The following is a 22,245-nucleotide window of genomic DNA, read 5'->3' as shown; positions in this document are numbered from 1 at the left end:
GCTTGTGTCACAATGTGAACGGTTTTCTTGTGTTAGCCGCCTAGCTATGGATAACGGTTACATGTTATGTTGTTACCATTGGAAATCTCAAGAGACTGAAGAAAACTTGAGGTTGCTATTACTCGAGGTTTTGTGTACTTGTGCGGCGAGTATTCTGGGGCGGGTTATATTACGTCATTTCGAAAGTTCCACAGTACATTTGCGAGGGGCAGGGGTGTTTGCCACACAAACCTTAAAACAGAGTGAACGTGTTGTGCGAGTGTGACGGTCCTGTTTTCTGGTTTATTAGCTCACCTGGAACGAAGTTCAGGGGAGCTTATGTGATGGCGCGTCGTCAGTCAGTCAGTCCGTCAGTCAGTCCGTCAGTCCGTCTGTAAACAATTGCAACTTCTTCTCCGAAACCGCTGATGGGATTGCGACCAAATTTGGCACAAATGATATTTGTTGTGTTGTGACTAAAGTTTGTTCACCGCATTAAAAAAAACAAAAATCTGGATTTAAGGGGTCTACCGGGGGTCAAAGTGGATCCAGGTTTGACCCCCCCCCCCCCCCCCCACCTCCCAAAACAGGAATTTGCTTTTTCCTCTGAAACTACACACACTATTCCGATGAAACTTAAACACAACCTTAATCACCTGTGTTGTACCAGAATTTGTTCTTGACATTAAAAAAATTGGTCTAAGGTGGTCTGTGGGAGGGCTTGCCCCCCCCAAAATAGGTATTTGCTTTTTTTTCAGAACCGACACACACAATTCTGATCAAACATCAACACAACCTTCATCATTCTTGATGTACAAATGTTTGTTCAAGGCATTGGAAATATTTGGGTCTGAGGAGGTACACGAGGTGGGAGGAGGGAGGGAGGGTTTGCCCCCCAAAATAGGTATTTTTTGTTTGTTTATTTAAAGTCTTCTGATTATGTTCGTATGAAATGTACATGCTGCCCTGTCTTCAAGCAACCATTGAAATCTGTTTAAAATACCCTGAGTCAGTGCAGAATACTGTTTATTCTACTAGGTGAGCGCCAGGGGTATTGCCCCAATGTTTATTCTCCTGTTCTCGTGAAGCGAAAAGCAAGGTTAGGTGATCGGTTACATATGGTGATCGGTTTAAAAAAAAAAAAAAAAATTCATTTTCTCGATAACCGTTGGTCCGATTGACACGAAATTTTCACCAGAGGAGCACGTTGTCCTGTGGAATTTTGAATAATTATGACCTCATAGGTCACGTGGTACAGGTGCCATCTTGGAAAAACCAAAAAACGTTGCACCTCTATCTCCGAAATGGCTCCATGAAAAAAATTGAAACGTGGCTCATTGTAAAGAACTTTGCATGGTGAATAAGTGTTAACGATGACGTCATTGTTGCCTCAAGTATGATGTCATTCGACAAGGGCAATGCTTGGTCTGATCAGATTTAAATTGAGCTTGAGTGTGTTCTTCGCAACAATTATATTAGAGAATACAAATTTATGATGTCATCACTCACGTGGTCTGGCGGCCATATTGGATAAAAAACCCCTCTTAAAACAGAAGAGTTGGCTCGCACCAAGTTGACTGAGCAGGGTAAGTATTCTATGAATACCATTTAGTTACCTCCGCCATCAAAGGTGGATGGAGGTTATGTTTTCACCCCTGTCTGTTTGTTACTTGCAAAATCGAAGATTTTTCAAGTATATTGGTCGGTTGCGTTTGTGGTTCTGTGGAATTCAAAAGTCAGCATCGGTCTGTCTGTCTGTCTGTCTTTGTCACCGGCCTACAGGTCACAATTCTAAACCGATCGCCACGAAACTTCACCAAGTTGTATAGGTCGTCCCAATTGAGAAGCCTATTGTTTTTGGGGTCAAAGGTCATCTGGAGGTCAAATTTCTAAAATCGCCATTTTAAATCCGATTGACTTGAAAATTGAATAGCATTTGTATATTGTCACTAAATTGGGAAACATACTATTTTTGAGGTCAAAAGGTCAAAGGTCAACTCAAGGTCAAACTTCCAAAATCATCAGTTTTCATCTGAAAAAACCATCAATTTTCAACCGATTGAACTGGAAATTGAACAGCATTTGCATATCGAGTCACTAAATTGGGAAACCAACTATTTTTGAGGTCAAAGGTCAACTCAAGGTCGACCTTCCAAAATCATCATTTTTCATCTGAAAAATCGTCACTTTTCATCCTGTTGACCCGAGCTTTGATCAAGATTGTAAATTTTAATCTTCATGAAATGGACAATTTTCTGTATCAATGGAAAACTTTGGTGGGGGGGGGGGGGGGAGGGGTTTGGATTTTGCAAGTATCGTGCTACGCATGACGTCTTCTTGTTACTCGCAAAATCGAAGATTTTTCAAGAATATTGGTCAGTTGCGTTTGTGGTTCTGTCTGTCTGTATGTTTGTGTGTTTGCTTGTATAGGTCGACGTATCCGAAATCGAAGCCCGAGCGATTGTGTGGCTACTGTCTTGTAGTCATGTGTCAAGTTTGAAAACAATCAGCCAAGTGATTAGGGGAGGAGAAAGAAGAGCAAAAAGCTGACGGATGGACTTAGACATCATGACCCATTTTATAAGGTTATCTCTTCAAGATTGAGATGAGATGACCTAAAAATGGTACGTACCACTTCCTGGCTTTACGTGCAGCGTGCATATAAAGGATGAGCAGGGGTACCCGGTACGCACAAAGGAATTAACTTTTACATAAGAATGATTTAAAAAATCCAAAAAACAAAAATTTTTTATTTCAAAATTAATTGTTTAGCTGAAAGCACTCCCTGGCACTCTGATGAACCTTGGAAAAGTTTGATGAAGATCTGTTCAGCCGTCTCTGGGAAAATGGCTACACACAGACACAGACACAGACACAGACACAGACACAGACACAGACACAGACACAGACGCAGACGCAGACGCAGACGCAGACCCAGACACACAGACGCACACACAGACACAGGCATTGATGGGCCACCTGGTCTCCTCCTGCATTGAAGTTCCTTGCAAGGGAACTCAGATTATATTAAATAAATTATAATAGGGTGAGCATCGTCCATTTGATGCGATCATGTCTCCCCAGTCGTGCCGGGAATGCACGGGTGTCTGCAGGGTGTCCACTTCCAGCCTCCAGGGCGTGCCACAAGTAGGTAGAGACAGCAGCGTACCTGGTCCACAAGGCGCCGCTATTGAGACAAGAAATCGCCTGCTTGGCACCGCCTGTGTTATGATGTCATCTGGTCAAGTGATGCAAGAGAGATGCAGCCATGCAGGAATTGTGGTTTGAACCTCGGCGCCATCACCATAAGTCGTGCTTCATAGTATTTTGGCGAATGATCTCCATATTCATGGTTGAGTTTATTGATGTTACGTTTTCACATTTAATTGGATCCTACCAGTCTGGCGCAGGTGGTAGCGGACTCAACTTTGAGCTCCTTTTCGCCTTGGTTCGGTTGCACTCCCTGGGGATGGATCTAGTTGCATCAATGGATGGATCATGGATGTGTAAGCTGGCATTAGTTGGTGGAAGTTAAATATTCCAAGATGCCTTTCAAATATAGTTGGCAGTTTCTGTATGCACTGGTCCCCTGTTCAAAATTCCTTTCTTAAACTGCAGGGGCAACCTCAGTAATGATGCAACCAGCGCGCTGAAATTATATAATTGAATTCTTGTTTTCGGGTTGTCCGCCCGTCCGTCCGTCTGGGCTAAACCTCGTTTTTCTCAGCGACCACATGTCCGATTGAGACGAAACTTTCAGGGTAGACCTATGCAGAATGTTTTTATGACAATTGTGATGTCATAGGTCACGTGGTATGGCAGCCATCTTGGATTAAACGCAAATAATTAAAAATGTATTTCTCGGAAACCGCTGAATGGAAAAATTTGAAACTTGGCAAATTGTCAAGAACTTCCAATGGGGAACAAAAGCCTGATAATGATGACATAGGTGAAGAGGTTTACCAGCCAAAAATGTTTTAATCGAATTCATTATCCTAAAAATCTGAAATTGCATGCACATGATCTATGACCCATTTGTATTGAAATATGAAATTTACGACGTCATAGGTTACATGGTTTGGCAGCCATATTGGATTTAACCTAAAACCTTTCAAAAAACATTTTCTCCCAAACCACCAAATTGGTTGACTCGAAACTTTGTGTGTCATTGACTTGGCATGGCGATTAAAAGATGAATATGAAAACATCATTGGTCACAGTGTGGCAGCCATATTGGGCTGAAGGAAAATATTAAATAATTATAGCTCTGAAACCACTTACGCTATCGATGCTAAATTTTACAAATATCATCTAACACCATTTATGCATATAGTTTGAAAATGATGTCGTAGGTCACGTGGTTTGGCAGCCATCTTGGATAGAAAAATGAACCTTTTCTGATCAACACGAAACTTCCATAAACGTGTTCCCCTACCAATACATATGCAGTGTGTACATTTTTCATGTCATATGTCATGTGGTATGGCAGCCATATTAGCTTGAAAGCCGATATTTACAAAATCCCTTCTCTGAAACCGCTTAACTGATCGATGTGAAACCTGCCATGGCTGGTGAAAATGTGATACTTGAGAACAGCTGAAGGGATTTAAATCAAACTTGTTTATTTTTAGGACGGTGAACGAGGGCATGTACCTGTTGTGGGACTATGCGGAGGCATATTGGCGACACAGTCGCATTGCTCTAGTTGGACAAAGTTTTTATTATTTTATTTTATTTTTATTTATTAATGAACTGACTTCCCAGATGTGGCATTCTACTGAAGCTGTGACTTTTTTAGGTCGGATATTTAGAATTTGTACAAGGTGATGGCGGCGATAACTTTGTGTATTCCTCGCGAATCGGGATCTTTATTGCGAGCAGAATGGCCATCCCACTAAACGTCCATCTGAAGGACGGCACACTTTGTGATTGAACGCCCTGCATGTGAACGACCAATCCGACAGTTTTTAAAGTTGGGTCGGGAATTGGACCAAGGGTGGACGTCCATGGTGAGTGCGCTCAGTGGACGTCCACATCATGCCTTCGGACAGTTGGTAAATTAATAGATAATTTATTACCGAGCGGATTGCTCATCGCTTGAACAAGTTGACCACAATGCGTACACGCCATCGTGCACTTGGCCTTCACCCCTCGTGCTGCACGCAGTGGAGAATGTTCAAACTAAAATCGCTCCCTCCTCACTGTAGCCATGGCGACGTGACGCCGCGCCACAGTGAGCCCTGCCCTGAGTTCTGCCCGGTCGGAAGGGGCGCATATCGCGCCGTAGAGTAGCCTGGACGGACCACGCGGTGCCCGCAGCTTCCTCGCCAAGCCCACTGTGTCCGCCGCGCCGAACCTGAGACGCGGAATCCTTGTTACCGGCATCGTCGTGATTTTCACGCATCGGCTTTCTACCGCTGCGGGTATGTTCAGGTTATTAAAAACATTTCTACGTCACCAGGCAACACAATAAACGTTATTCTGTTTATTTATTGGACACAGGCAGGTGAGTGTTTAATACCTGTTGTTCAAGATGATGCCACTGCGTCATTTATCGGTCCGCATAAAGGGCGCAGCATGGTTGATCATTTTCAGCATGTGATAACATTCTCGTTTTGGAAGTTGTGTACATATCGATAGAATCGAGTGCAAGATGTGTTCTCTCGCTGTGTTGCCTTCTCCAGCTGATGCAAAGAGAACAATCTGAGCGCTTGGGCTGGCGATCATCTGAAGACCTGGAGAGCCCCCTTGGCCGGTAAGCACTCCGCATATAGACATATAGACTGGAATAATAATAGCACAAAATCATGCTTACTTTTCATCATTATGCTTTTATATGTGTGTGTGTGTGTATATATATATATATATATATATATATATATATATATATATATATATATATATATATATATATATATATATATGACCTAGAGTTTCTCAACCATTTGATCGCTATATCCTCAGTGTTCTGCGCTTACTCAACAATGGTAGCGCCTTTTTCTTTATTATGTGTGTTTATGAAATGCGCACTTGTTCATATTTACACATTTAAAGGTATCGGCTTCACCTTCCTATATTTTAAACATCCGACAAGATTGTGCAGGAGTAGCGCAATCACCTTTGCTTGTGTTGGATTCTGAAACAGACTATGAATTGTTGAATTGGTGCGTCACAGGCTGGGCGTTACATCACAAAGTGTTTCCTCTCCTCTGATGGACATTGCGCCAGGTGTCCCATGTACTAGCCGCAGTTGGTGGATTTTTAAGATCCCTTTATATTTTATTTTGTGAAGACTAGGCGAGTTATTGCCCGGCACCCTCAACAAATTGCAAATTCCTGCCCTCACTATAGTCCTCACTGTAGCTACCACTGGGAAGGCAAAGAGCACCTTTTTGTTAAGACAGCTGATATGTATACATGTTTGGTGTGATTATGTTGTGATCCGTTAACTACCTTGCCGGCTTCTATTCTTCGGAGCCTTAAAACTAACCTGCTTTCTTGAAACGGAAAAAGACCGTGTAGGCTGAATGCTCCACCTGCTTGCTTGTACCTGTGAAAGGTATACATTTACACTGGATGAACTCGTCAGAATGTTGATCGAGGTATACTAACCACAGTGAGACGCAAGAAGCTGACGTTTCTGGCATTAACACTTTGTCCATCTCTTTTGCTTCGACAAAGGATTAACGCCCGGAACATCGGCTTCTCCTTGCTTCCCATGGCGGTTAGCATCCTTCGATCAACATGCTGTTGATTTTGTCCATTGTTCGATGCAGATTGACATTGTACCTTCACCAGCAAGAAAAGTTCTTCATTATATATTTATATTTGGTAAAAAAATAAATTTTAAACCTATTTTGGTAAAACAAAATTGTTAAATTCTTTCTCTGGTCCAACACTTTTGGTCGATTTTGCTCCTTATTGTAAAGACATCCATCTTCGGCTGGAATTTGCCATGAACCAACATTGGGTCAACAGATAGGTTGTTCGTTCAAACAGATAGGTCACATACAATTCCTACTATTGTTGTGATGTATCCATACATGTTATCATATATTGTTTTGCCTTTGTCCTTAACGCTCAGCATTTTAAAAGGATAGGGCACTGACGACCAATGCTGCGAAGGCAATGGCAAACCACCCAGCATCACCCTTGCCAAGAAACGGATTCGGCAGCAGTAACGCTCTGTAAATATAGTATGGCACAGGTGTATGTGTATATTATGTATTTGTATAAGATCTAATATTGGTGTATCAGTTTTACATCACCTGCCAAAGCAATGGTTGCATAGAGCTGAGAATGGTACCATATTAATCGCCAAGAACCTGGCAATTTGTTTTTGATTTCGACAAAAAACATTTTCCGTATTCACATCGATAATGATAAATGCAGTCCATGGAATTTTTAACATTCGTCTCCAACACCACATTTCAAAACTGTCGATCTGCTTTCTTGTTTTTCATTGTCAACGACTCAAATCCATAAATTGTAACTGGAAATGCCAGCGCCATGTGTTCCAGCCTCCTTCCTCTTGGTTTGTATTGTCACATTTTTGTCAATCCTGACATTGCTGTTCGCCCCAACGCTGACGATATATTCATTTATCTTCCACATTTTCCAGTCTCTTCAATCTTGGAACCCAGGAAGATGAAACTTTCCATTATTTCCACGTCAACGTTTCCCAATCTATACACCTCAAACTTCTCAGTTGATAAGATTTTAGTCTTTTTAAAGTTTAAATAAACTACTTTTTCATTTTCCTTCTTCACTGTCTGCAGCAGCTTCATCAAGTCATCTTTACTTTCTGCCAACATAGTTGTATCATCAGCATACCTTCGATTGTCATACATCTTCATTTACTTCTATGTCATCCAAGTTTGATTTTCTCATGATGGACTCATTATAGAGATTGACCAAGTAAGGGGAAGAATGGACTTTGTCTGATCCTTTTTCCAATTTCAAACCATTCTGTCTCTCCATACTCTGTTCATACTGTAGCTTCCTGTTTCATGTACAGGCTTCCTATCAGATGTTTCAGATGCTCTGACATATCCTTTCCTCTCAGCATAATCCACATCAATTCATGATGAACACCATTGAAAGCTTTGTTATCTAATACCATAAGCCATAAGAGATGTCTGTCTGTCACCATTTTTCTCAGAGAGGACCAAACGTATCTTTGTCAAATTTCAGACCTTCATTGGAGAGTGCCTGGGAGCGTTTTAGGCAAAAACATTTTTTGAAAATGTTGAAAAAAAAGAAGAAGAAATTTTTTTTTGGGGATTCTTTTTATATCGCTCTGTAGTGCCTAAACATTTGTAACTATGTGAATGGTAATATTAAATGAGCCCCGATCCCATTCCTTAGTTGGTGTAGGGAAGTGTTTTAAGCCCACAAAAAAATAGGGGGAAAAAAACAACAATTTGATTTTCTTTCAAAATGCCAACAGGATTAGAACAACAATAGGAAATGCCGAGTACCCCTCCAAGTATAGTATAAAACAGGGATATGCCTTACTTTGATATTCTTTGGCTTTTTCCATGATCCACCTCAAAATTTCAATTTGATCTAGAGTACCTCTTCCTCTTGTGAAACCTGCTTCCTCAACAACAGGCATTTTCGCCGAAAGAAGTCTTCTATTCTGTGTTGAGTGATTCTTAGTTATATTTTGCTAGCATGTGAAATCAAGACAATCGTTCGGATATTTAAACATTCTCTTGCATCACTTTCTTTGGCAATTGTTATGTAGACTGAGTGCTTCCACCTTTTAGACCATACAATCCTGCTACAGATCTGTGTACAAATGGCTGTTAAAATTTTGATTGCCTCCTCCCCAACTACCTTAAAGAGTTATATTGGAATTTCATCGTTATCTTGGTGCACTTCCATTTCCCAGCTCTTTTAGGGCTCTACGTACCTCACATTCTATCAATATTGCTTCTTGTTCATATTATCTTTCTTTGAAGGTTGCCATCATAATTGCTATTTCATTTGTATAGAATTTTGGTATAGTCTTTCCATCTCTATTTCACGTGTGCTTCTTCTGGCAGATATTTTCCTGTTGAACTACTCTGAGGCAGAGGTGGATTAAGATTTTTTGGGGCCCCGGGCACAAAAAATATTTAGGGCCAAAACATCCCTCAAAAACACGAATACATGAAAATGCATTAATGCAATAACTGTATCCAATACAACAACAACAACATGCATTTTAAAGGCCATTTTCCCTGCTACAGCAGGGGTTAGCCTTGCGGTCCCCATGACAATCTTCTCCATTTTGCCCTATTTTCTGCATCTCTCCTTGTTAACCCCCTTGCCTGCATTTCTTCTTCCACCATCTTTAGCCAAGTCCAATCCAATGTTATCCAATGTTACACTGATTTAATAAAGCATACACTAGGACTAGGTGCACCTACTAGTACTAGGAATAGCTGATTGGTATAATGCAACACACCTCCAGCACTTTCATTGGTGTGTTCAGGTATCAAGTTTTTTTTTTTTTTTTTTTTTTTTTTTTTGATGTATACATAGATGAGGCTCATAGAAAAACAAAATGTTGATTGTAGAACACTCGCCAAGTGGCTTTTGCACTCAATCAAGCACTCCAACGAAACCGTTGGTGAGGAACTACTGGCTTGGCAAGCGATAGCAAGCTGCTGGGTAATGGGGCACCCCAGATGAGCTGGACAGACCAAGGACCCTTTTCTGTTTCTTCTGCTTGTGTAATGAAGAAATTGATTTTGGGTAATTTTCAACCCTTTTCACGTATTGTTACCTTCCCCACCAAAGGTGGATAAAGGTCATGTTTTCACCTGTCTGGCTGTCTGTCTGTTTGTGAACAGGATATCTCAAAAAGTTGTGGACAGATTCAGATGGAATTTGGTAGAGATGTTGGGTATGTGACATGGACAAAAGATTCGATTTTGGTGAAGAACTGAATCCGGATCTGCATCTGAGAATTTTTACCTCCGCCACCAAAGGTGGATGGAGGTTATGTTTTCACCCCTGTCTGTTTGTCTGTCTGTCTGTTTGTTTGTTTTTGTTTGTTTGTGAACAAAATATCTCAAAAGGTTGTGGACGGATTCGGACAAAATTTGGCAGAGATGTAGCGTATGTGACAAGGACGAAATGATTACATTTTGGTGAGGATTCGGATCCGGCTACTAGAATTTTTTAGTGATTCTTCACCATTGGGAGATAGGGCCAAAAACGATACATAGCAGAATATCTCAAAAAGTTGTGGATGGATTTAGACGAAACTTGGTGGACCAGTTGGGTTTGTGACAAGGAAGAATCGATTCGATTTTGGTGAAGATCTGAATATGGATTCAGATATGAGAATTATATAATTTTTTAAGGGTTGTTTTCTCTTGGTAATCTTGGTGGGTAATCCTAGAATTTCCCCCCTTCTTTGCTGACGACTCTACTCTCTGTCGCTCCATTCCTCATCCCTCAGATCGGCAGTCTGCAGCCTCCTCACTCTCTGCAGACCTGGACAAAATCACAGACTGGGCAAACAAATGGAACATGTCTTTCAATCCTGATAAATCTCACACTCTTACGATGTCTCTCCGAAAAGACCGACTGGAAAACCCTCCCATCCACTTTCTGAATAATCCTCTCCAAGAAGTTGTGTCACTCAAGCTTTTGGGTCTCACTATTTGCCATGATCTTTCCTGGGAAAACCACATTTCAAATCTGGCCTCCAAAGCCAGTCGCCGACTGGGCATCCTCCGTCGTGCGAAGTCCTTCCTTGGCACACCTGAGCTCCTCACCACATACAAGGCTTTCATCCACAGCTCTATGGAATACTGCTCTCCCCTCTGGTCTGGTGCTCCTGCCTCACACCTAGCCCGTCTTCACGCTGTTGAAACCAAAGCGTTCAGAATCATTGGAATCTCCCGCGATGAAGCTAACTCCAAGGGCCTTTCACTCACCGCAGGCAGGTTGGTGGTCTTTCCGTCTTCTACCGACTCCTCTCTGGCCTTGCCCCCCCCCCCCCAGCCCTCTCTGGGCTCTGTCCCCCAAATATTCCTACAGGTCGCACAAGATCTGCCTGCAACCCTCTTATGGTTAAACTGCCAAAATCAAGACTTTCTGCTCACCTTCACTCCTTCATTCCTCTTTTCTCCCGCCTCTGGAACAAACTCCCTCACTCTCTTCAATCCCACTCCACCCTCCAGGTCTTTAAAACAGCTGTTCACCACCATCTCTTATCCTCCCCCATCCAAAACCTTGATCTTTTCTACCCCCGCTAATTTCGGTCCCCTTGTGTTTTATACCTCTCCCTCCCCCACCCCCCCCTCCCCTTCCCACGCCTCCTGCCCCCAAGCCCTCTCCCTCCCACACTTCTCCCTGCTCTCAAATGTTGTGGTTGTGTGCTTCCCCTTCTCTCCCCATCTTGTCTTCCGCTCCCTCTTTTTGTATATTTTGTTTGTCTGGTTGATTTGTTTGTGAAATAAATGTTAGCTCTTTCACGAGCCTCGATTCAGTATACCAAAAAAAAGAAAAAAGAAAAAGTGATTCCTCACCATTGAGTGATATGGCCAACCAGGTGGAGATATGCTCTCCACTGAGTGCCGTTCTAGTTTAAGTGATTATTCACCACTCAGTGATAGGGCCAAAACTGATGTATAGCACGATGTCTCAAAAAGTTGTGGATGACAAAACTAGGTGGTAGGTGGATGAGTTGGTAATGTGACAAGAACAAGAGATTAGATTTTGTTTCAGGTCCGAATCCAGATCTGGCTTATCATTGGGATACAAAATGTCAACTGTTTAGCATTGGCAGATGTATGTTCTCTATTGAGGGATGATCTAGTTGAGCTATGTTGCGCTTGTCAGCACAGCTGGGGTAGTTTGTTTCATCCTTGGGACAGGTGCTCCGATTTAAATAACCGCAACGTTCTGCTGTGCGCGTGGGTTTGTCCATTAACTAACTCTTCTGTTTTTTAAATCCAATATGGCTGCCAGACCACGTGGTCCAATATGGCTGCCGAGTTCTTTAGATTGAGTCACGTTTCAATTCTTCCCATGGAGTGGTTTCTGAGATAGAGGTGCAACGTTTTTTGTTTTTTCCAAGATGGCGCTTGTACGACGTGACCTATGACATCATAATTATCATTAAAAAAATTCTGCAGGAGGAGGCGCTCCTATCTTACTGTAATTCACCAAATGTCCGTCCGTCTGTCTGTCCGTTCGAAGGTACCGCAAAAACGGCTGAACCGTTCGCAACGATATTTTGGGTGGGTAATCCTAGGACCCCCCTGGAGTAAAATAGGCTATATTGTTTTTCCAAGTTTTCCAATTTTCCAGTTTTTCCAAACACGAAGGAATAATATTTACCGATATGAACGGTCATGTGGCTTTTGTTGAAATTCTACAAATACTGTTTAGATTTTGATGAGAATTACGAACCTGCAGCGAATCCGGAAGTGGACAGATGACGGCAATGCACGGGTTTGATAATATCCCAATACAACCGTCATTCAATCGTAATGTTAAATCGTTAAACGTTAATCGTGTTAATCGTTTTGTTAAAGTATCAATTGATGATTGGAATTGAGTGAATACAATTACGATTTTGAATTCGTAATTGTATTCACCCAACCATATGGAACTTCACATCAGGATTTAAATATTTGTTTATGTCACGAATGTTGTTAAAAGTTTATTTTTTATATTAATGTTATTTAATTTGTGATTGGAGTTATGCTGTTTGGAATGAAAAAAGAGATATCGAGTTCAAGTGAATGATGGAATGCCATGATGGTTTCTACTTTCTAAACGTGACATTCGCAGATCCCCATGTGCAGATTCGCCGCTGACTGGGTATGGAACACACGTACCTGTTTGTTTGCAAACGGGTATGTTTTTCGTGGAAGTCCTTCACGAACTTGCTGTCAATGTCTGACGTGTGACTGAAGGAATGTGGAATTTATTGGTTTCATGCTTTAGCATTCACCGTTTCTGCATTGTCTTTTTGCTTCTGGTCTCCCACCCATGTGTAGCACGGGTACCTCACTAGTTTTGAAAATTCCGTGTCCATAAGACAAACAGTTGCAGACAGAAAAAAAATTCATACTGATCGGATAAAGTATTTTCCTTGACGAATTATGACGTCATAATGAAGGCATCATCATTAACTTAACTTATTCCCCAAGGGGAGTACTTGACAATGAGCCATGTTTCACTTTTTTCGATGGAGCGGTTTTGGAGATATAGAGTCTACGTTTTCGTTTTTCCAAGATGACGCCCATGCCACGTGACCTATGACATCATAATTATCATTAAAATATTCTACAGGAGGAGGTGCACCTATGGTGAAAGTTTCCTGTCAATCGGATCCAACGGTTGCAGAGAACATTATATTTATTCTGTGCGGATTAACAGACAAACAAACAGACAGACAGACACACAGACAAATGAAAAATCACTCATAGAGCGACACTTAGCAAAGAGAACAAAGTCGAATGGCACTTCGTAGAGCATCCGTTTGATCTCACACATAATTGGTGTTTGAATTCTGTGACCTTATTTGCAAATAGTCTTCAAATTTTAAGTTAATCAGATGAAAATTGACAATTTTAGAAATGTGGCCTATGCTGACCTTTTGGCCTAGGTTGACCTCAAAAATAGTTGGTGGTTGCTTTCAGTAAGTTGATATGCAAATACTATTCAGATTTCAAGTCAATCGGATGAAAATTGAGGATTTTAGCAATTTGAAATGGTTGTTGACCTTTGGCCTATGTTGAACTTTTGGCCTATGCTGATCTAAAAAATAGTTGGTGGTTGAATTCAGTTCACTGATCCGAAAATCCTATTCAAATTTCAAGTCAATCGGATAAAAATTGAGGATTTTAGAAACTTGAAAAAAGTGGTTGACCATAGGCCTATGTTAACCTTTTGGCCTATGTTGATCTCGAAAATAGTTGTTGGTTGAATTTCGCTAGCTGATATGAAAATCCTATTCAAATTTCAAGTCGATCGCATGAAAATTTAGGATTTTAGAAATTCTAAAAAATGTGGTTGACCTTAGGCCTATGTTGACCTTTGGCCTATGTTGACCCTGTGACCTATGTTGTCCTCAAAAAAAATAGTTTTTGGTTGAATTCAGTTAACTGATATGAAAATCCTATTCAAATTTCAAGTCATTCGGATGAAAATTGAGGATTTTAGAAATTTGAAAAGGTTGTTGACCTTTTGACCTATGTTGAACTTTTGGCCTATATTGATCTCAAAAATAGTTGGTGGTTGACTTCAGTTAGCCGATATGAAAATCCGATTCAAATTTCAAGTGAATCGGATGAAAATTGAGGATTTTAGAAATTAAAAAAGGTTGTTGACCTTTTGACCTATGTTGACCTTTTGGCCTATGTTGATCTCAAAAATAGTTGGTGGTTGAATTCAGTTAGCCGATATGAAAATCCGATTCAAATTTCAAGTGAATCGGATGAAAATTGAGGATTTTAGAAATCTGGAAAAAGTGGTTGACCTTTTGACCTAAAAAATAAATAGGATTTTGACGGACCACGATCTCTACCATTTGGTGAAATTTCGTGAAAATCGGTTTAAAATTGTGACCTATGGGCAAGTATAAGTGAGCGGACAGACAGACAAATGCAAAATCGGTCAGAGACCGAGGACTTGCCGGAATTTACTTTTTTATCGGCCATTTAGTACAAATATGGCGGCCGAACCACGTGACCAATGACGTAATCATTAACATATTTTATTCCCCATGGAGAGTTCTTTACAATGAGCCATGTCTCAATTTTTTCTATTCAGCACTTTTGGAGATATTGAGGTGCTAAGTTTTTCGGTTTTTCCAAGATGGCGGCCGAACAACGTGACCTATGACGTCATTAACATATTTTATTCCCCATGGAGAGTTCTTTACAATGAGCCATGTCTCAATTTTTTCTATTCAGCACTTTCGGAGATATGGAGGTGCAAAGTTTTTCGGTTTTTCCAAGATGGCGGCCGAACCACGTGACCGATGATGTCATCATTAACATATTTTATTCCCCATGGAGAGTTCTTTACAATGAGCCATGTCTCCATTTTTTCTGTTCAGCACTTTCGGAGATATAGAGGTGCAAAGTTTTTCGGTTTTTCCAAGATGGCGGCCGAACCACGTGACCGATGACGTCATCAATTGGGCAGTCTATTCCAGGGCAAGACAAATATGTGTGCAATTTATATACATCTATATTATAATAGCCGTAGATGATTCTGTCTGTCTGTCTGTCTATCTGTTGGGTGTCTGTCCGGGGTGTGGCTTACTCGGTTTGCAGAGTAGCTCCACCCATAGCTCCACCCATTCTGGGAGTGGCTATAAACAAATATCCACCATTTTATTAACTCGCATAGCTTTGAGTCCTGTTTTGTAGGCCCGTGGTGTCTTGCTCTCCCCCAGTTTTATTTCAAATCAAATTCGATAAATCATTTCATTTTTCACAGTCGCTAACATAGTTTTAGACTCGGTTGAAAAAAAACGGGAAGAAAATCCGATGAAAGTTGCCGTTTATAGAACGAAATGAATTCTCAAAGGCCTGTAACTTCAAGGCCATTGAGTCTCTCTCACGCCTTTATCTCCAATCTAACTCACCATATGATTTCATTTTTATCGATGGTTTTACTTTTAGACTCGGTGTCAGCAATAATTGAGAACAATCCACACACGCGGGAAAATGCAGAGATATATATTTTAAAATCGCGTCATGGTGTATCATACACCGCCCAACATGACACCGCCGGCAATGTGTCGATATATATTAAAAATTCGCTTTTGCTTTTCCGTTATGATATATTACTATTTCGTTTGATGATAGTCGTCACAAAAACGTCAACAATGATGCCGACATATATTTCTTCGTTTTTATTTCATTCAACATATTAGCCGGAAGTAAAATATGTTTCAGGAAATTACCGAGAGATATTTCTTCGTTTTTTTTATTAGTTATGTGCGCATACACTTTAAATAGGTTTATTTGAAATCTTTAATTTTCCACAAACATTCCACACACGCGGGAAAATGCAGAGATATATTTTTTAAAATCGCGTCATGGTGTATCATACACCGCCCAACATGACACCGACGGCAATGTGTCGATATCTATTTTAAATTCGATATATCATTTCATTTTTCACAGTCGCTAACATAGTTTTAGACTCGGTTGAAAAAAAACGAGAAGAAAATCCGATGAAAGTTGCCGTTTATAGAACGAAATGAATTCTCAAATGCCTGTAACTTCAAGGCCATTGAGTCTCTCTCACGCCTTTATCTCCAATCTAACTCACCATATGATTTCATTTTTACCGATGGTTTTAGAGTCGGTGTCAGCAATAATTGAGAACATTCCACACACGCGGGAAAATGCAGATATATTTTTTAAAATCGCGTCATGGTGTATCATACACCGCCTAACATGACACCGACGGCAACGTGTCGATACATATTAAAAATTCGATATATCATTTCATTTTTCACAGTCGCTAACATAGTTTTCGACTCGGTTGAAAAAAAACGGGAAGGAAATCCAATGAAAGTTGCCGTTTATAGAACGAAATGAATTCTCAAACGCCTGTAACTTCAACTTCAAGGCCATTGAGTCTCTCTCACGCCTTTATCTCCAATCTAACTCACCATATGATTTCATTTTTATCGATGGTTTTGGACTCGGTGTCAGCAATAATTGAGAACATTCCACACACGCGGGAAAATGCAGAGATATATTTTTAAAAATCGCGTCATGGTGTATCATACACCGCCCAACATGACACCGACGGCAACGTGTCGATATATATTAAAAATTCGCTTTTGCTTTTCCGTTAAGATATATTACTTTTTCGTTTGATGACAGTCGTCACAAAAACGTCAACAATGATGCCGACATATATTTCTTCGTTTTTATTTAATTCAACATTATTAGCCGGAAGTAAAATATGTTTCAGGAAATTACCGAGAGATATTTCTTCGTTTTTTAAAATTAGTTATGTGCGAATACACTTTAAATAGGTTTATTTGAAATCTTTAATTTTCCACAATATAATTTACTTGCCATTTATCATTTGATGATTACGAGACAAATTCCTCTTGAGGATCGTGACAATTCATGCGCTGCGTGGAAACTTCTATTTCCAAAATGAATGAGACGATCGATGAAGAACGCAGACTTGAACAGGATGCAGCAAGAAAACGAATGAGACGGGCGAACGAGTCCATCGACGAACGTCAATGCAAACTTGCGGGGTCACCCGTGGGAATCCCACGGGCATGGATGTGTGTGACATTTCGACATATTGAGTTAGATGCTGCACATTCATTTTTACAAAATGGTTACTGGCAAGTCATCAGATCCAGAAATGGTGTAAAAACCACCGTTTAGAGGCCATTTTTCCCCGCAAAGCGGGGGTTGGCCTTTTCGGGGACCGTGGTAGTTGTTGTTTTTTTGTCCCCTTTTTGAAGCAATGTTTTACGGCCGGATGCCCTTCCTGACGCCAACCCTTTTTGCCGCCTTCAACGACAAACAGGGAATTACCAGTGAACTGGTACTCAATTAGCCGACCTCGGAAGGATGACAGGCTGAGTCAACCCCCCTGGCATTAATTCGGCGATCGACCGAGATTCGAACCCAGGATCCTAAGCCGGCACCCTAGCCGCTAGCCCAACACCAGAAATGGTGTCATGAACACAATTTATTTACGCACAAGCACAAAAGCAAGACGGGCCGATTTCCGATTCCGACGGGCGAGACGGGCCGATTTCCGATTCCGACGGGCCGATTTGGAGCAAGAAAAAGAACGAGACGGGAGAAAAAGGAGAGAAACGAGACGGGGAAAGCCGATTGGAGAGGCGAGTGAGGCGCGATTGGAGAGGAGTGTGAGGCGCGATTGGAGAGGAGTGTGAGGCACGATTGGAGAGGAGTGTGAGGCGTGATTGGAGAGGAGTGTGAGGCACGATTGGAGAGGAGTGATTGGAGGGGAGTGTGAGGCACGATTGGAGAGGAGTGTGAGGCACGATTGGAGAGGAGTGTGAGGCGCGATTGGAGAGGAGTGTGAGGCGCGATTGGAGAGGAGTGTGAGGCGCGATTGGAGAGGCGTGTGAAGGATTGGAGAGGAGAGGAGTGTGAGGGATTGGAGAGGTGAGGGATTGGAAAGGAGAGGGATGTGAGGGTTTGGAGAGGAGAGGAGTGCTAGGTGGAGAGAGGAGAGTGTCAGGTGGAGACAGGAGAGTGTCAGGTGGAGACAGGAGAGTGTCAGGTGGAGAGGAGTGAGGGGTCACATATTATGTGAAATAAATAAATTGTGTTCATCACACCATTTCTGGATCTGATGACTTGCCAGTAACCATTTTGTAAAAATGAATGTGCAGCATATAACTCAATATGTCGAAATGTCACACACATCCATGCCCGTGGAATTCCCACGGGTGACCCCGCTAGTATATATATGTTGTATGTATAAAATAGGCTAATGATGTTTGTCTGTCCCACATTGATTCTACGTGCAACGGTGTAGACGTAGTGCTGCAAACAGACAAACAAACAGACAGACAGACAGACAAACCAACCGATCAACATACTTGCCGGAATCTTTTCCGGCAAGTAACAAACACACACACAAACCGGAGTGATCAACATACTTATCAAATTTTTTTTTGCCAAGTTAACGGACTCAAATGCAATCCTCTCTTCTCTGGTGAGGGTAATACAAGGCTTATAGGTTAAGATTTAAAATCTAAAAAATAATGTATTGAAAAGTTCAGAGAAATTGCAAAAAATGGAAAATGTTTCAGGCCGTGGGCCGACTGATGACCATTCTTATGGCACAAGTGTCCCATCAGGCACCACCTGCACGTGAAAACATATGTGAAGGATCCACCTGCTTATTAGTCCCCTACCGGTGTACACTGGAGGGGACTATAGGTTTGCACTCCGTCCCTCCGTCTGTTAGTCTGTTAGTCTGTTCGTCTGTCCGTCTGTCAGTCTGTCGTGCAAAGAGCAGTTTTCCGGGCTTTTTTTTTCTAAACTCTTAATGCTAATGATTCCAAACTTGGTACATGGTTTCCTCATGATAAGTTACAGATCAAGTTCGAACTTCACGACGTTTCGATCATTTTTGACATTTATGGCACTTTGAACTTTGGTAATTTCCCCAACAGTTTTCCGGGCGACAGACTGCCGGTAGGGGACATGTATTACAGCGCAATACTCAGAATGCTTGTTAGTCCCCTACCGGTGTACACCGGAGGGGACTATAGGCTTGCACTCCGTCCCTCCCTCCGTCTGTCAGTCTGTCTGTCAGTCTGTCCATCCGTCATGCAAAGAACAGTTTTCCGGACTTTTTTTTTCTAAACCCTTAATGCTAATGATTTCAAACTTGGTACATGGTTTCCTCATGATATGTTACAGATTAAGTTCGAACTTCACGACGTTTCGATCATTTTTGACAAAGTTATGGCACTTTGAACTTTGGTAATTTCCCCAACAGTTTTCCGGACGACAGACTGCCGGTAGGGGACATGTATTACAGCGCAATACTCAGAATGCTTGTTTCCTCTGACATTTTGCCATCATACCGACGTTCAGGTGACGCCCATAACTTTTTGCGCTCCATTTTCTCGACGATCTATGTCCCATGTAAATAATATATTCAAAGCCGTTCTGAGGTAACTCCGTGATTAGCGCGTTATACACTCAGGATGAAAAGGCAAAGTGTTTGTTTGTGTAAGGCATCAGTCTGAAACCAGAGTCCGAATGAGCTGAGCAGAGTAGGGCTTCATCGGGAGGTGTCTGCCAAATCGGAGCATACTTTCACTGTCTTAATGCTCTTGCAGAAGACCTCGAGTGGTCTAACACGAGGCAGAAGCTCAATAAAAGGCCAGGACTCTTGTGCTCCCCAGTGACGCACATTGTGATGCCTCGCACGTTTAGAAGTGTTTATGAACTCACGCCTCACCTCGACTGCCTGTGGAGGGGTGATGAAGCGATGGGAGGACATGGCGAGGAGTGAATATACGGGTGTGTTAAGAGGATGGGGATACTTGTGGGAAATGATGGGTGGATGTAAAGGAAAGGTGGACATCGTTATAGCCTTGACCTTTTGACTATCAGGACTCTTGCGCATTAGACTTTGAGGACCATTAATTGTGATAAAATTCTGGACATTTTGACTAATAAACACGTATTGCTACGATTACCATTGTACTCCTACATGTTGAATCAAAACTTATATTATTGGGATTATTTATCTGCATTCAACTTTAATTTTGACTGCCAAGACTTTATACGTTGAATGTCTTCTCCTGCTGACAAAACTCGTCTCTGTGAACAAGTTTTCTCACTCTCAAGTTCAAAATGCTCGTCATTATATATTTGTTTCTCAGACAAATAATGTAGATTGTAGTTGTTGTTGTTGTTTAGCCTCTCAAACAAGCCCGCGGCATGGATACAGCCGATCGATCTCCCAGGAGGGACCCAAAGATCCCCCACATCCAGGATGCTGTACCCCCACAAAGTCAGGGCCACGACAGAGTTAGAGGGAGAGAGAGAGAAGAGGCAAGCGGGAAAGGGCCGGTCCATGGGGACCGATCGGCACTCTAACCATGACCGTGCTGCCCTGACGAATCTGGGCAGCAGGAAAGATTGGTGAAGATTTGGCCCCCGACTTGCATTTGGTAGTACAACCACCACAAAGAGGCGTCCCCGATAGTTGTAGATTGTTGTAAGATCACTCACTAGCTTGCTTTCCGAGTAAGTCTCGGTCATGTGATCGACCTTTATTTCATTCATAGATGTACCAGATCATGGAGTGGGTATTAATAGAAGGGGGACATTTGTGGTGGCTGTTGTTTATAGTGGGTGTTTGATAAATATTAATATTGGACGCATAATATGCCAGACGTTGTCGACACAACCGCTTGTGGGCTTTGCACGTTTCAGTCGCTCAGAATCAACCCTGAGCAGGAACAAAACCACATGGATACAATGTATTTCGACAACATCTACTGCATGGATTGCTTGAGGATGATGGAGATCATAGACATCAAATGTGTGAACCGTTTAAAAACCAAAGTCAACTTGATGATCAACTTTACAGCAAAATTATTTGGTTAGATTAGATGATGGATGAGCTTCAAACTAAATGGATTTGTAAATAGGCACAATTGGATTTATTATGCCTCTGAGAATCCACATATCTTTTTGGAAACGCAACGAAACCACCCGGGAATTAGTCTGCAGTGCAGTTTCCAGCCTGGGAATCATTGGACCATACTTTTTCAGTGGCACTTTAAATGCCAACAACTATCATGAAATGCTAACTAATGTGATATCACAGTTGTAACAGCTTCTCGATTATAATGACTTAATCTTCATGCAAGACAGGACACCTCGTCATAACGCGAAAGCCTGAAGTTGGCTTGATGGTTAAGGTGGCTGGCTTGAAATTTTAGGGTCCTGAGTTCAAGTCCCTGTCATGTTGTTCAAATAACTCCAGGTGAGTTGACTGAGCCTGTCCTCCTTCCGAGGACCAGCGCCTCCGAACCACAGCACCATTGTGGGACAATTGTATGAGATCTTTTGGATACTTTGCTAGGTGGATGGATTGGTCAGCATGGGAAAATTAAGTGGGCAGCCTGTTGTCCAGATTAACACCAATGGATTCCTTCTTCTGAGATGTAATAAAAGATTGAGCTTACGGTTCTCACCGTAAAACATTTTTGAAGAATTTGGCGTCATCGTCGTTTCATATGCAGCCTATGGCTGCTGGTTGCATCATTTTCTGGGAGCGTGGCTGGTTAGCTGGTACTCATTTTGCTGACCTCAGAAGGATGACAGGTTGCGTTAAACCCATCTGGTGTTATCTCAATGGCATGGCAGGGGCTCAAACTTAGGACCCTAATATCTCAAACCAGCCACCTTAACCGTTAAGCCAACACCAGGCTTTTGAAGAATTTGTTTGCAATCACTAATTAATTCACCATGTTTATGAGCCTGGTGTTGGGCTAGTGGCTAGGGTGCCAGCTTAGGATCCTAGGATCCTGGGTTCGAATCCCGGTCGATCGCTGAATTAACGCCAGGGGGGTTGACTCAGCCTGTCATCCTTCCGAGGTCGGCTAATTGAGTACCAGTTGACTGGTAATTCCCTGTTTGTCGTAAAAAGGCGACAAAAAGGGTTGGCGGCAGGAAGGGCATCCGGCTGTAAAACATTGCTTCAAAAAGGGGACCAAAAAAACAACAACAACCACGGTCCCCGAAAAAG

General features: G+C 41.9%; 1 long non-coding RNA gene across 1 annotated transcript in view; it reads left to right on the top strand.

The window, feature by feature from the left end:
- Positions 1-5,679: 5,679 nt before the first annotated feature.
- LOC137434944 (uncharacterized) overlaps positions 5,680-22,245 on the top strand; it is an 85,078-nt gene continuing 68,512 nt past the window's right edge. The window contains exon 1 of the long non-coding RNA XR_010985972.2: positions 5,680-5,734. This is a non-coding gene — a long non-coding RNA (uncharacterized LOC137434944). The remainder of the gene's footprint in view (positions 5,735-22,245) is intronic.

The sequence above is a fragment of the Myxine glutinosa genome, chromosome 1, assembly GCF_964187855.1.
Source record: "Myxine glutinosa chromosome 1, kmMyxGlut1.1, whole genome shotgun sequence".
Lineage (NCBI taxonomy): Eukaryota > Metazoa > Chordata > Myxini > Myxiniformes > Myxinidae > Myxine > Myxine glutinosa.
Note: the sequence above shows the minus strand (reverse complement) of the source record. Positions and strands in the feature narration are given on the sequence as shown.